The 16,763-nt window shown below is 47.9% G+C and overlaps 1 protein-coding gene across 1 annotated transcript in view; it reads left to right on the top strand.

Moving 5' to 3' along the window:
- The window catches only part of MSH5 (mutS homolog 5), a 1,348,607-nt gene that overhangs the window by 587,312 nt on the left and 744,532 nt on the right, over positions 1-16,763 (top strand). The window lies entirely within an intron of this gene.

Here is a 16,763-nt window from a genome sequence, read left to right as displayed (position 1 = left end):
AGGCTCCGAGCGGTATCCGATTTGTTCAAATACGATTCGGAACGCACCTTTCGGGCCGACTCAGACACGTTTCCCTACGAGCAATTACGATGGCTGGAAAGCATTCGAACTGCCCGACTCGGTTCCAAAAGGCATTGGGAGTAACCAAGTCGGTCAGAGCCAAATTGTAGCAGTCTGTGGATCACGTTTCAAGCCAAGCGATTAGGATGTCAGATTCAGACAGCCTTGCCAAATCGGTTGTTCTGAAATAGATCAACTATTGGAATCTGAATTTGGGGGCCTCTAGCAGGCCCCCTTTCACACGGGGCTCTCAGAATTGGGCGCGTGGGGGTACCCACGGGTCCCCCTACCCATGCATCCACAGTGTGGCAGGCACCATGGGTTGCCTGCCACTGGGTGTAAGGATTTCCCTAATTACCCCTTTCTTCAATGGGAACCTGTGTTCTTCTTCGGAACACAGGCTCCCATTGAAGTCAATGGGACTCAGACCGAACCATATTTGGAAGCATTCAGATGCATCAAAATCGCTCGGTCAGACTCCCCCTATCCAAGTGGTTCGGAAAGCATTCCGCAACCGATTCAGTCAGAATGCTTTCCGGATGCGATCGTAATTTGACACAAAGTATTAGTACACAAAAAAGGTTTTCTATTCATATCTTTTAATCTCGTACTTAATAAAAATTGACCAACAAGGTCGCCTCCTCTGGCCCAATATGTTAACTAAAGCTCTAATAGCAAAACTATCAGAATTATTGACACTTAATTTCCTTTGATTCTCTTCAAGGGGATACTCATTAATAGTCATAAGCACTGAATTATCTCCGCCCATGAGCGGGAACCCGGAACACATAAACAATATACATACATATGTGTAAATATAACCAAAAGTACATAGTACTAACTAATTATACACATATACATGTATAATAACCATAATATGCAGCCTAACATCAATACATAGGCTAATCAAACCAAACCTTACACACGTTCTGAAGCATGAAAATATGCTGTATATAAATGCAATAAACAGGCAAGAGCCTGAAAAACCTTTTATTTTCATCAAAGAACCTGTTGTAAACAGTTATTAGCCTAAAAGGCTGCATATGAAAAAATGTCTGTGTACAGAAAATCAGACTGGCACCTTGCCTTTAAGGCCCCAGAGAATCTGCACACTTTGCCTTTAAGGCCTGCAGGAGAACTCTGTTCCCATCATGCACCACAGGTGACAGTTAGGTCAGTTCTTTTTTCCGGCTTGTTCTATGAGGAACCTGGAACTTGAGCTCTGCTCATTTGTAGTATTTTCTGTCAGAAGTTGGTTTTTCTTGTCATTTTTGGCAAAATATAGCTTTGGTGGTAGTTTGTTATCTTTTTCTGACTAAACTGTTGGTGTTTTTTAGTTAGAATGCCACCTTTATTTTACAAATGCCCTTCCTGTGGGAAGAAGATATCAAAAACTGACCCACACTCTGTTTGTGTGGTGTGTCTTCCAGCTTCTCATAAGGTGGAAGATTGTTATTACTGCCTCAACCTTTCAAATAGGACTTTAAGAGAAAGGGAGAAAATGAGGTTGCTGGGCCTTCTGGAGAGAGAAAACCGTGGTGAGAAGAGTTCCAAAGGCTTGTTATCATCTGCTAAGCCATCTTCTCAGCCTAAACGTCGAAGATCAGCGTCTCCAGAAGGTAGAACTAAAAAACATCGACTCCAGGGAGCGTCGCCGTCAAAAAAGGTGCGCTCGACGTCGAGATCCAGATCGCCACCAGCAGTGTCGGCGTCCAAGAGGGCTCCGTCGACGTCGAGGACTTCGCCGGTGAGGCAAGGTTCAGCGTCTCGGCAGTCGCCGTCGAAATCCTTTTCGACGTCGAGACATTTGGTGTCAATTGCAGTAAGGACGACGTCGGGAGTGCAACGTTCGACGTCGAAGGATCGTGAGAGGTCAAGGGAAGAGAGACACCCGACGTCGAAGGATCGTGTGTCGACGTCGAAGGGTAAAGTGTCGACGTCGAAAGGGAGTCATCGATCGACGTCGAAGGATAGACCGAGGTCAAGAGAGAGACGTACGTCGTGATCGAGTAAAAGGTCGACGTCGAGAGGAAGAATGGCGTCGAAGGATTCGACGTCGAGACCTAAAAAGAGAAGGTCACGGTCTCCATCGCGACGTAGGTCGACGTCGAAGCTTGCTTTGGGCTCGAAGCATGGAGTGTCTAGGTCTCCCCCACCTGAACACAGGTCGGCGTCGAGACTATCAAGACCAGCCTCTCGGACCTCAATTAGGTCTTTGTCGAGGTCAGAAATAAGTCCCGAACCTATAGTGGAGACTTCCCCGCATGATCAGCAAGACGACAGATCTGCAGTGGGGCAAGAGACAGTGCACCAGGGCTCTTCTGTGGTGGCTCATTCGGGCTCAACCTCAGGGCAGGTGTCAGATGACAGACAATTGGTGCCCAGACAACGGACTCCTTCTGGCTCATTGGTCTCAGAGCACAGTGCAGCTTCCAGAGCTTCCAAGTCTTCAGCAGGGCTGAATATTGTGCAGGTGTCACCTGAGGCTTCTCCTGAGCATACAGAACGTCCTGTTAACTTGTCACCGAGGTGGCTGGAAAGTCTTAGACATTGGAAGATGCGTCCGGTGATGGGGGAGAGAGCTCCGGTCCCTCGGACGGACCTGCATAGAAGATCACGCTCAAGATCCTTAGTGAGAGAGAAATCACGTTCAAGGGAGCGTAGGAGGCAGCGATCGGCAACTCCTCAGAGAAGATGTAGAACCCCTTTTAGAGATGAGAACATTCCTAACTCCGGCTCCTAGGATTGCAAAGAAGTACAAGGCTCCAGAAGAAGATCCAATGTTTTTGCGTTCTGACCCACCTCCAGACTCACTTATTGTAGCGGCAGTCAGAAAAGCGCATTCTGCAGCATCTACCTCTTCTGCTCCACCTGAAAAGGATAGTAAGAGTATGGATTCCTTGGGGCTAAGAATGTGCAATACCTCAGGGTCGGTCATGCGAGTGGCCAGTGCGGCAGCCTTATTGGGCCGCAATGACCGTCTGCTTTGGGACTCAGTGGCTCGTTTGGCAGATAAACTCCATAAGGAGGATCAGAAAGACTTCCTGGAAATAGTGGAGGAAGGAGGATTGGTGGCTAACCAGAGCATTAGCGCTGCTGCTGATGCGGCGGACCTGTCAGCTCATGGTTATGCACACGGTGTTTGTGCAAGACGTACAGCTTGGCTTCGCCTTACGGGGCTAAAGCCTGAGGCTCAGAGGAAAATGGTAAATTTACCGTTTAATGGTTCGACTCTGTTTGGATCTCACGCAGACGACGAGATGTCTAAAATGAAAGTGGAGTTGGACACTCTTAAGGCCGTAGGCCTTGAAAAGAAGAAAGAGTTTAAACGTCGGAGTAATTTTCGTCCCTATGACAAGAGATCTTTTCAGCAGAGGAGCCAACAGACTAATTGGTCTTCGCAAAATCCAGGCCAGAATCAACAGAGGCCGCAATTCCAACAGCGACGGCCTGGACGAGGCAGAGGCAATGGAAATAGGCAGCAATCATCTGCTACTAAGCAGCCTCAAAAACAATGAACGGAGGCTTCCTCTACAACCGTGTCCCACTCCGGTTGGAGGAAGTATTGTGTGTTATCTGGACGAGTGGAAACAGATCACAAAGGACAGATGGGTGCTGGGTATCATTCAGAGCGGGTACCTTTTGAGATTTAAGAAGCTACCCCCTGTCATGCGTCCTCTAAAGATGGTACAGTGGAATATAAAGCGCTTACAACAGGAAGCGAACGGCCTTCTGAAGATTAAGGCCATAGAACCCGTTCCATCTCAGCAGAGAGGTCAAGGCCTGTACTCTCGATTCTTTCTCGTAAAGAAAAAAGGTCCATTTACGGAGTTCAGACCCATTCTGGATTTGAGACGGTTGAACAAATGCATTCGGAAGGAAAGGTTTAGAATGCTGGCTCTTCACCAGATCTTCCCTCAATTACACCAGGGGGATTGGATGTGCTCCATCGATCTGAAGGACGCTTATTTTCATATTCTGGTATCCAGAAAACATCGCAAGTTTCTCAGGTTTCAAGTAGCGGCTCATCATTATCAGTACGCAGTGCTTCCTTTTGGCCAGAGATCAGCTCCCAGAACATTTTCAAAATGTATGGCGGTAGTGGCGGCTTGTCTTCGAAAGAGACGGATTTTCATATATCCGTACTTAGACGACTGGCTTCTGAAGAGTTCATCCCCATCGCTTCTAGAAGAAAATCTGTTGATATGCCTCCAACTCATGTGCAAGTTGGGTCTGCAAGTCAACTACAAGAAGTCCATAATGAACCCCACCCAGAAGATCCACTACCTGGGTGCTCAATTGGACACGGAAGAAAAAAACGTGTGTCCTTCGGAGGAGAGGTGGTCATCCATCAAGGCGAAGTGTTTGCTTCTCCTTCAGTCTGCACGTCCGACAGTTCGGAAAGTGTCCTCTCTCCTGGGGTCCTTGGCATCGTGCATTTTCATCGTGCCAAACGCACGTTTGCAGATGCGTCCTCTACAACAGTGTCTGGAAGATCAGTGGAAACAGAGGACGGGATGCTGGGAGGATCGAATTCATCTCCAACAGTCTGCAAGAGATTCCATCCGGTGGTGGATGAAGAAGGCGCACGTGATGAAGGGAGTTCCTTTTCATCAGGACCCACCAACGCAGACTCTGATAACAGATGCTTCTCTCCAAGGCTGGGGGGCACATATGGGCCCTCTTCAGGTACAAGGGCTATGGTCAGACTTCGAGAAAGGATATCACATCAATCTACTCGAACTCGGAGCGGTCCATCTTGCTCTCAAGTCCCTGGTGCCATCGCTACAGACTCGGTCCCCCCTGGTGCAATACAACTACAATGTATTACTTAAACAAGCAGGGGGGTACCAGATCAAGGACTCTGTCCATAGAAGCCCAGACCATCTGGCATTGGTTACTTGCACGAGACCTGTCCATAACAGCAATTCACCTACCGGGGAGTCTCAACTCACAGGCGGACGACCTCAGCAGAGACTTCGTCGAAGCGCACGACTGGGTTCTCAACGAAGACGTCGTGCACAGCATTTTCCAGGATTGGGGAACACCAGACATCGATCTGTTCGCAGACGCGGCAAACGCAAAATGCCCCATCTTCGCGTCCAGGTTCTACCAGAAAGGGTCTCAAGGGAATGCCCTTTTGATAGACTGGTGTCAAAACTTGATGTACGCCTTTCCACCGACACCGTTGATACCAGCAGTGATCAATCGGCTGTACAAGACCCACTCCAGAATGATACTGATTTGCCCAGAATGGCCACGCCAGTGGTGGTTCCCAGATCTCCTCCAGTTGTCAATAATGCCGCACAGGAGATTGCCGTGTCGCCCGGATCTTCTGTCCAAACAGGAGGGGCGAGTGTTCCATCCCAATCTGTCCTCGCTGCGCTTGGCAGCATGGCTCCTGAAGTCATCCAGTACGGGCATTTATAGCTGAATCCGGAGTGTATTAACATCCTTAAGGAGGCAAAGCGGCCTTCTACCAGACAATCCTACGGATTTAAGTGGAAGCGCTTTTACCTTTGGAGTCAGAGTAAGGGTCTTGATCCTATTCATGGTCAAGAACAGGTGATCTTGCCTTATCTTGCCTTGCTGAATCTGGTTTGCAGTTTAGTTCCATCAAAATTCATCTTGCTGCAATAACGGCTTATAGAAAGTCTCCAAAACAGCTATCTTTCTTTCGGATGCCTGTGGTGAAGGATTTTCTGGAGGGGTTGAGGAAGGTGTTTCCTCCAGTCAGGTCTCCTTCTCCACCTTGGGAGCTTAGGGCTAGATGTAGGTAGGAAAGATTTACCGATTTTAAATTACCGAATTTTACCGATTCGGTAATTTAAAATCAGTAAATCTATGGCTCCGACATGTAGGTATTCCAGGTGTTCTGGAATACCGAATCGGATGAATTCGGTATTTACCGATTCGGTAAATACCGAATCGGTAATGATTATTCATTCCTATGGGCATTGAAGCCCATAGGAATGAATGGGCATTACCGATTCGGTATTTACCGAATCGGTAAATACCGATTCACACAAGGGTGCAGGGGGTGTCACTTTGACACCCTCTGGCACCTCCAAAACAGGCACGGGTGCCATGTGGCAGGCAGACCTGCCCTAAGGGCAGGTCTGCCTGTCACATGGCATAGGTGTGCATGCACACATGTGCATGCACACCGGAATCGCTATTTTACCATCAAATTGGATTTGATGGTAAAATACCGATTCGTTAAGGCTCCTGGGACTCTGAAGAGTCCCAGCTACATATGGGTGGCTCCGAATCGGTAAATTTACCGATTACTTATTTTACCGAATCTGTAAAATTACCGAATCGGTAATTTTACCGATTCGGTAAAATAATGCCCCCTACATACCATTCGCCTAATTACTGATCGGTAACGGCCGAAAATACCGATTTTTGGCCGTTACCGACCGACCTACATCGGGCCCTTAATGTGGTGTTGACTAAGTTAATGGGCACCCCCTTTGAGCCCATACATAAAGCGTCTTTACAACACTTATCTTGGAAAGTAGCGTTCCTGGTAGCCATCACTTCTGCTCGTAGGGTGAGCGAAATCCAGGCTTTGTGTTGTAATAAACCGTACACAGTTTTTCATGGAAACAGAGTGGTACTCAGGACTCATCCCTCTTTCCTGCCTAAAGTGGTGTCGGATTTTCATATTAACCAATCCATAACATTGCCTACTTTCTTTCCAAACCCTTCGAGTCCGGCTGAACGGGCTCTACATTCATTAGATCTGAAAAGGGTTTTAAAATTTTACTTAGATAAAACAAAGTCTTTGAGGCACACGGACCGTCTGTTTGTGAACTATGGTCCTACGAATACTGGTTTGTCAGCATCCAAGAGATCCATTTCAGATGGATAGTGTAATGTATCTTACTGGCTTATCAGCTAGCCCAAAAGTCTTTATAATGGTAGACCTAGGGCTCATTCTACGAGGGGGAAAGCTTCTACCACAGCTCTCCTTAGGAATGTGGATATGTCAGAGATATGTAAAGCAGCTACTTGGCGTTCAGTGCATACGTTTACACGCCATTACTGTTTGGATTCTGATGCACAGACTGATGCGCAAGTGGGACAAGCATCACTCAGAAATATGTTTGCTACTTCTAGTTAAACACTGTGGTTATAAAGTGTGACTATGCATTTATCTGTTTGCCCGCTTCTGGTGGGTATGAGCTTGCTACTCTATTCAGTGCTTATGACTATTAATGAGTATCCCCTGGAAGAGAATGATTAGTTACTTACCAGTAATCCTAGTTCTCTTCCAGGGGTTTACTCATTAAAGTCAAAAGCACCCTCCCGCCTCCCCGGGCGAGCAGTAGCATTGAGGTTTATCGTTTCAATATGTATTATGAAGGTTTTAAGTGCAGATTCCTGCTAAAGTTTACTGTACCGTACAAAAGAACTGACCTAACTGTCATCTGTGGTGCATGATGGGAACAGAGTTCTCCTGGAGGCCTTAAAGGCAAAGTGTGCTCTGGGGCCTTAAAGGCAAGGTGCCAGTCTGATTTTCTGTACACAGACATTTTTTCATATGCAGCCTTTTAGGCTAATAACTGTTTACAACAGGTTCTTTGATTAAAATAAAAGGTTTTTCATGGTTATGAAATGCATTTTAGGCTCATGCCTGTTTATTGCATTTATATACAGCATATTTTCATGCTTCAGAACGTGTGTAAGGTTTGTTTTGATTAGCCTATGTATTAATGTTAGGCTGCATATTATGGTTATTATACATGTATATGTGTATAATTAGTTAGTACTATGTACTTTTGGTTATATTTACACATATATATGTATATTGTTTGTGTTCCGGGTTCCCGCTCATGGGCGGAGATAATTCAGTGCTTATGACTTTATTGAGTATACCCCTGGAAGAGAACTAGGATTACAGGTAAGTAACTAATCCTTATCTTCAAATGGATACATCATGACTTATTGACAAAATTAAATAATATCTGTTAATCAATTTCTTTTGATACTTTCTTGTTTAAGTAATGTATTTTGGAACAGTCGCTCTCCTTAATTTCATAACGGCATGATAACTGACTGAAAATGTTGAGTGGGCATGTTCAGGTGAATATGTTTTTCTATCAGAACTTTGGTTCATATATTGGCCCTGAAGAAGCAACCTTGATGTTGTGGAACACGTGTTGCCCAGTTTTTTGTTCAATACGAGAATAAAAGATTTGAACAGGAACCGTTTTTTTGTACTTATACTTTGTCTTTAGACCTCAAACCAAGTCTGTTTTTGTATTTTAGTTTTGTAGTGGCGAAGTGGAATACCCTGCTCACTGTAAGTTCCTTTTTGGTTGATCTCGAGACCCTCTGTATTCCCTTGTGTGTAAGGTCATGCCTGTAGTATTGGTCAAACTTCCAAAGGCATCACCTAGTTCCAACCACTGACCATATGTGATATTCACCCCCACTTTCTGCACAGTGAAATCAGTTTCCAACATGTGAGTCATCAACAAGTCAGACTACTGTAATTGTCTTCTAATCACCTCATTCAATACTCCTCCTCAAAACCAAAAAAACAACTTTCGTACCTCAGCAGTTTGCCTGACTAAAATAAAACCAAGAGCAATCTACAAACTCCTCACCTTATTCATGAAAACAACATATGGCAACTCACCCCAAATGCTTGCAAAACTCAAAAGTAAACATTCCATTCCCCATATATTATGCACAAACTGCATAACTAGATGAAAAAAACATTGTTAATGGATTTCTATCTTTGCACACTTTATGAATAAAGTCCTTGGACCCTCACTTTCAGGGGGAAGGCAAAGTGAAACAACCAAATCCCATTCTGCAGCCCTCATCCTACTAGACCTCTCTTCTGCTTTCGACACCATCTCCCACCACACCCTAATCACGAGACTCTACAACGCCGGGAACCATGACAAGGTAGTGTACTGGATCCACTCTTTCCTCACCGGCTGGACTACCACCGTTCCTCTCAAAACCCACAGAGATCAGCGGTGGAGTGCCCCAGGGTTCCTCACTGAGCCCCAGCCTCTTCAATGTCTACATGGCCCCTCTCACAGCCATCGTGAGAAGCCACGGACTCAACATCATCTCCTATGCCGACGACACTGAGCTGATCCTCTCCCTCACCAACGAGCTCACAACTGCCAAAACCAACTTCCACAATGGAATGAAGGCCGTTTCTACCTGGATGAAAGACAGCTACCTCAAGCTCAACTTGGAGAAGACCAGAATACTCATCCTGGGACCCACCCCTTCAGCATGGGATGTCTCCTGGTGGCCAGGCACTCTAGGATCCCCCCACCCCAATGGACCATGCACTCAACCTTGCCATTATACTGGGCTCATCGCTCACAATGAACCCCCAAATCAACGCAGTTTCACCAGCCTGCTCCCACACTCTCCGCCTGCTTCGAAAGACATTCAGATGGATCCCCACAGAATCCAGAAAGATGGTCGGTCACCCACGCACTCTTCACCAGCAGACTCAACTATGGAAACACAGTTTACGCCAGTGTCACCCAGAACCAGCTCAAGAAACAACAGAACATTCAAAATGCCGCAGGCAGACTGATCCTCGACATCCCCTGCCTCAGTCACATCATGCAACATCGCCGACAACTCCACTGGCTCCCAGGCAACAGGAGAATTACCTTAAAGCTCCTCACTCACGCCTACAAAGCTCTACCTTATGAAGGACCAGCATACCAGAACCACTGCCTTGCATTCTATGTACCCGGCAGACAAACTCTGCTCTGCCCAACTCATCCTAGCCTCTGTCCCCAGGATCCACAAGACCAGAACTGGAGGAAATTTGTTCTCCTACCTCCCTGCCAAGACCTGGAAAACCCTGCCCCTCCACCTCAGACAATCCTCGTCGCTGACCCAATTCAAGAAGGACTTCAAGACCTGGCTCTTCAAATGATCCTACAACCAGTATGACAGCCACCCACCCCCAGCGCCTTGAGACCATCACCGGTGAGTAGCCGCGCTATACAAGGCTGTGATTGTTTGATGACTGAGGGTAGAATATTGGATACAGATAACTGCAAGAATTCATACAATAAGTATTTTGATCAGTTAATGTTATTCCATTTAGGGACACGCATTGTAAAGCCAATTGGTCTGGCATTTCCCATAGCTACAGTAACTCAAGTATTAACTAGATGTTCTTTTCAAGTCAGAAGAAACATTGTGAAGTCTTTAACAAGCCTGCAATGCTGCAGAACCTTAATAGATGCCTCTCTCAGGTCAGAAACAACTGCCTAAAAAGTGTGCAAAAAGCTGCAGTAGCTCATGTAGTTACTAATGTGCCTCTTGAGTAACATGTATCTGCTTCAGATGTCCTTCACAATGTTGAGGGTGTGTGGTTTCAACATAAAAATGTACATATCAACTTTTGCTCCCAGTGATTCTAGTAGAATAAATAAATGTGCCTATGCTGGTATATGCTGATAAATCAATATTGCAACTTTCAATAAATGTCTTAATTACTTTGGAACACTTGTAAAGACAACCGTGAGTATATGATATATATATATATATATATCACGCACACACATATACTCAAACCTGCAATTCCTCAATTTGTTACAAAAGGTAACTGTCAAGTCAAATGCTAAATCTTCAAAATTCCTGCCTAGGGCTGCAGTTCCTCAAGGCCCTACCAAAACAAATGGAGAAGCATTTATAGTCATTACTAGATGTCCCTCATAAGCCAAATGCAAATGTACTGAAACTTTAACATGAATCTACAATTCAACTCGTTATTACTAGGTGTCCCTATCGAGTCAGATGAAAAAGCATTGAAAGTCTCACATAGCACTGCAATTTCATTAGTGGTTACTATGTGTTCCTAACAGGAAAAATGCAAAAGCATTGAAATTCTTTCACAAAGCTGCAGTTCAACTATTCGACCCCAGGTGTCTCTCATAAGTCAAAATCAAATGCATTAATAATCTTTCATGAAGTTGCTGTTCCACAAGTTGTTACTAGTTGTCCCTCACAAGTCTAATAAAAAAACATTGAAATTCTTTCTTGAATCTGCAGTTCCACTAGTCGTTACTAAGTATCCCTCACAAGTCAAATGCAAAAGCATTGGAATTCTTTCATCAAGCGGTGGTACAACTAATCATCACTAGGTGTCCCTCAAAGGTCGAATGCAAAAGCACAAATTCTGTCATGAAGCTTCAGTTCCACTAGTCATTACTAGATGTCGCTTTCTAATCCAGTGCAAAAGCTTTGACATTCTTAAATAAAGCTGCAGTTCCACTAGTCATTACTAGATGTCCCCCACAAGTAAAATCATAAAAGCATTAAACTTTTTACTCTAAGGTGCAGTCCACAAGTCGTCACTAGGTGTCCTTCATAAGTCAAATGCAAAAGCACTGAAATTCTTACATCAAGCTGCAGTTCCACTCATCGCTACTAGGTGTCCCTCACAAGTCAAATGCAAAAGCACAGTTTAAAACAAGTGTCCGGGGACACGGAAAGGTTAAGGCAAGTCGGAAGCGAGGGACTCGGGACCCTAGAGTAAGGAGGCTATGCAGGCACCGAAATGCCGAGTTACCTAGCCACGAGGGCTGCGGCTGCAAGTCTTACAGGCGTCGGGGTCTTCGCTGACGAGCTAGGAGCCGGAAGAAAAGGAGTTGCTGGCCGGCGACCAGTGATGAATAGTTCGTAGAGATCCAAGCCTGGATCGGAGATTGATGAAACCTGAAAGCAGAGGGGACCAAGTTCGTACTACTAGCCAGTAGTCAGAGGGTACCAGGAAGGCACCGGTTGGCCGTCACCTCGACCAGGTGAGTGGGCGACGCTAGGCTCTGCAGTCTCACGGACCAGGAGGCGTTGTCGGCGACCACGGTGGAGGTGCGAGCTGTCCCACGACGGATGTCGCTGTCGGCGTCTTGAGTGGACCAGGAGGGTCCGGGGTGCTTCTCGAAAAGATGGAAGCAAGGGCCAGTCTGGAGCAACCAGACCGGCAGTGTTGATTCTCGGATGTCGTCACAGAAGGACACAAGCCAGCGGCTAGTGACCAGACAACGTGCTGAGCAGCGAGCGGAAGGGCCCCACGCAGATCGTGGAGATGCTGGGAGACTGCACTTCGGTGCTGGAGCGGCTCAGGGTCGGGGCTTCTCGGACCCCAGAGCACTCACCAGAGAGTTACCTCGATGGTCGTGCTGGTTTTTAAGAGCGTGCAGGTTCTGATGATGGCCGGTCCCTCGAGGTCTCGTCGCACCCACAGATCACAGCTGAGCTGATGACGTGGGTAGAGGTCAGAGGTGCCAGGGAAGCCGGTTCTCGTCGAGCTGGGCCGTCGGATTCCTTGAGGAAGGACTTACAGCAAACCGCAGAGTTCTTAGATGGTGCCCGCAGATGCAGGGTGACTACTCCTTAGTCACAAGGGAGAAATCTTGAGAAGAGTCTTGAAGTCCTTTCGTAGAAAGTATTCTTGATTCAAAGATGATCTAATTTGGAAGGGTCCCCGCTCCGGCCTTTATCCTAAAGAAAGGGGTGGGTACATGACTAGGTCCTGCCCTAAGGGTGGGACCAGGAAGGGGGTAGTTACACCCCTCTCCCCTGCCGGACTTTCCCCAGGCCAGGGCTGTCGCCCCTGGAACTGGTTCTAACCGGCAGATGCGTAGTGAGCACCGGGGTGCCACTCCGCAGTCACCTTCTCGCAAAAGCCCTACCTACCCAGAATACACAAACCCTGTCTGGGACGGTGCGAACACCGCCCTCGACAGGAAACCCTTTGTCCAAGTGCTCCTCGCTGGAAGGACTCCCAGCAGCAGGAGGTCAGACTCGTGTCTGTGGTGGCAGCATCCATTTTGTGGAGCTGAGGCTTTCGTTAACTTTAACCGGGGTTCACAGTTACGTACATGTCGTGTCCCTCTAGAAGGGCGGGATGCTAACCTCGTCGCCAGGGTTGGTGAGAGGGCAGCACCCCGATTCGTATGACACCTTACTCGACATGTCTTGATAACGCGGCACCGAAGTTACCGATGTGGTACGCGTTATCATGGAACAGCCATTGGGTCTTTTCTCCGCAAGCTGCAACCGGCTCGGCTCGGGCCAGAACACAGTTCACGCGAGCCCATGCACTCTGCCTTCAGGATTGTCAAGGCCTGCCATAGGAGTGACTGATAGGAACTCGGGTGTCCATTGGAGGGTTAGATATAGGGCTACTATATCTATAGCAAAGGGTGATTACACGACTTCGCTCCAGCTGTCATGCAGCCAGTTGTGTCAAATTTAGGAGGCCAGCCAGGGGTGGCACAATACATGCTGCAGCCCCTGGTGGCCCTGGGTACACCTATGCCCTGAGTTACAGGGTCTGATAAGGTGGCCCAGTACCAATTGGTAAATGCACCTAGGGTACATCTCGTAATTTAGAAAGAGAACAGCCAGGCTGTGGGTCTGATTGGCAGGCCCGCAGCCAGAGAAAGTCGTAAACCAGTGAAACAAAAGCAAAAAATCTGGGTGATCATAGGATTGCAGACCCTACTCTCCTACATGACCCCCCCCCAAACGTCGGAACAACTAGCTAACCTTGACCAGGTGAGTCTTCTTGTTCTAAGTGGAAATATCTGGAGAGCCCATCGGCATTGCCATGATCAGTACCAGGTCTATGTTCCACTGTGAAGTCCATCCCCTGTAGGGAAATGGACCACCTAAGCAGTTTGGGGTTTTCACCCTTCATCTGATTTAGCCACAAGAGGGGCTTATGGTCGGTCTGAATCTTGAAGTGAGTGCCAAACAAGTATGGCCTCAGCTTCTTCAGGGCCCAAACCACAGCAAAGGCCTCCCTCTCAATAGCTGACCAATTCTTCTCTCTAGGGGTCAGCCGTCTGCTTATAAAAGCAATGGGCTGGTCTTGACCATCAAAATTCAGTTGAGAAAGAACAGCTCCCACACCCAACTCAGAAGCATCTGTTTGGACAATGAATGGTTTGGAGTAGTCCGGACTCTTGAGGATAGGCGCCGTGCACATGGCCTGCTTTAGGTCATCGAATGCTTTTTGACAGCTCGCTGTCCACTGAACCTTTTTTGGCATTTTCTTACTTGTCAGTTCATTTAATGGTGTCACGATGGAACCATAGTTCCTGACAAACTTCCTGTAGTAACCAGTCAGGCCCAAGAAAGCTCGAACCTGAGTCTGGGTGGTTGGAGGAGCCCAGTCCCTGATTGACTGTATCTTGCTCTCCAGTGGCTGAACCTGACCTCCACCTACAAGGTGGCCCAGGTATACAACCTGTGTCTGCCCTATCTGGCACTTGGTGGCCTTGATAGTGAGACCTGCTGCTTGCAGTGCCTCTAACGTCTTCCGCAGGTGGACCAGGTGATCCTCCCAGGTGGAGCTAAAGACAGCAATATCGTCAAGATACGCCGCACAGAAGTCATCCAGCCCAGTAAGGACGTGATTCACCAACCGTTGGAAGGTGGCAGGTGCATTTTTCAGACCAAAGGGCATCACCACGAACTGATAATGCCCACCAGGGGTTGAAAATGCGGTTTTAGGCTTGGCGTCCCCAGCTAACCTGATTTGCCAATACCCAGCTGTCAGGTCAAACGTACTTAAGTAGTTGGCCGAAGCCAATCTATCGATAAGCTCGTCTGCCCTTGGTATTGGGTGGGCGTCAGTCTTAGTGACTGCATTGAGACCCCTGTAGTCTACGCAAAACCTCATCTCTCTCTTACCACCCTGGGTGTGAGGTTTCGGCACTAGAACTACGGGACTAGCCCAAGGGCTATCCGAGGGTTCAATGACTCCCAGCTCCAACATTTTCTGCACTTCACTTTTGATGCAGTCTCTAACGTGATCAGGCTGCCTGTAGATTTTACTCTTTACGGGCAAGCTGTCACCAGTGTCGACTTCATGGGTGCACCAATCGGTCTGACTGGGTGTCAGAGAAAACAGATGTCGGAACGACTGAAGAACCTGTTTACAGTCGCTCTGCTGATGTTCGGAGAGGCTGCCACAAAAGACAACACCATCTACCGAGCCATCGTCAGGATTCTGAGAGAGCAGGTCGGGGAGAGGGTCACTCTCCTCTTCCTGTCCCTCATCTAGGGCCATGAGCAAACTCATGTCCTTCCTGTCGACATATGCTTTTAGCCTGTTGACATGAAGCACCCTGTGGGGGCTCCGGGGAGTTCCCAGGTCGACCAGGTAGGTGACCTCTCCCTTTTTCTCCAGGATGGTGTGGGGCCCGGACCATTTGTCCTTGAGTGCTGCTGGGGCCACTGGCTCCAACACCCACACCTTCTGTCCGGGCTGGTAAACAGTCAAGACAGCCTTTTGGTCATGCCAAGCTTTTTGGAGTTCTTGGCTGGCCTTAAGGTTTTCGGATGCCTTCTCCATGTATTCAGCCATCCGCGAGCGGAGGCCGAGCACATAGTCCACTATGTTGGTTGCAGGCTTTTTGAGAGGTCTCTCCCATCCTTCCTTCACCAAACACAGGGGTCCTCTTACAGGATTCCCGTACAAAAGTTCAAAAGGGCTGTAGCCAACCCCCTTCTGTGGGACTTCTCTGTAGGCGAACAAGAGGCAGGGGATCAGGACGTCCCATCTACGCCGAAGCTTTTCCGGTAGTCCATGAATCATCCCTTTTAGGGTCCTGTTGAATCTCTCAACAAGCCCATTGCATTGTGGATGATAGGGTGTAGTGAACTTGTAGTTGACACCACATTCCTTCCACATAGCAGTTAAGTAGCTCGACATAAAGTTTGCACCTCTGTCGGAGACGACCTCCTTAGGGAAGCCCACTCTGGAGAATACTCCAACTAGGGCTCTTGCCACAACAGGTGCTGTAGTGGTCCTAAGGGGAATAGCTTCAGGATACCTGGTGGCATGATCCACTACCACCAGTATAAACTTGTGCCCTGATGCTGTCGGTGGTTCCATGGGACCGACGATGTCGATCCCCACCCGTTCAAAGGGCACCCCCACCACAGGCATTGGTATAAGGGGGGCCTTTGTGGTGCCACCTGACTTACCACTGGCTTGGCAAGTGACACAGGAGCGACAAAACTCCTTGGTATCTTCGTTCATGTGAGGCCAGTGAAAGTGTGAGACAAGCCTGTCCCAAGTCTTCGTCTGGCCTAAGTGACCTGCTAAGGGAATCTCGTGGGCCAAGGTAAGTAGGAAACCACGCTGAGACAAGGGGACGACCAGCCTCCTGGTCATGCCAGGCTTGGGGTCTCTTGACTCAGTGTACAGGAGTCCATCTTCCCAGTATACCTTGTGGGTACCTGTGGCGTTCCCAGCAGCCTCAGCAGCAGCCTGCTGTCTGAGGGGTTCAAGAGAAGGGCAGTCTAACTGGTCCTTCCCCAGATCTTCCCTTGAGGGTCCCCCTGAGCCCAAGAATTCAACTTGATCAAGTTCGAACTCCCTAGGCTCAGTTTCCCTCAATTCCTGTAGGTCAGCCTCCTCTGAGACTTGATCCTCGACCTGGGGCAAGGGGGAAGGCGCAGCCTTAACCCTACTGCTCTTTTTCTTGGGAGGTGTCTGGTCCGTTGTTCCAGGATCCAGCACCTGTTCAGTGGGGCATTTCCTGACCTGTGACCTAGTCACAGCGAACACATGTGCTGGCAAACCTAACATTTCCATGTGAGTCCGGTGCTCCACTTCTGACCATTGCGACGACTCCAAATCATTGCCCAACAAACAATCCACTGGGAGGTCTGGACTAACT

The sequence above is a fragment of the Lissotriton vulgaris genome, chromosome 5 (assembly GCF_964263255.1).
Source record: "Lissotriton vulgaris chromosome 5, aLisVul1.2, whole genome shotgun sequence".
In the NCBI taxonomy this organism is placed as follows: domain Eukaryota; kingdom Metazoa; phylum Chordata; class Amphibia; order Caudata; family Salamandridae; genus Lissotriton; species Lissotriton vulgaris.
Note: the sequence above shows the minus strand (reverse complement) of the source record. Positions and strands in the feature narration are given on the sequence as shown.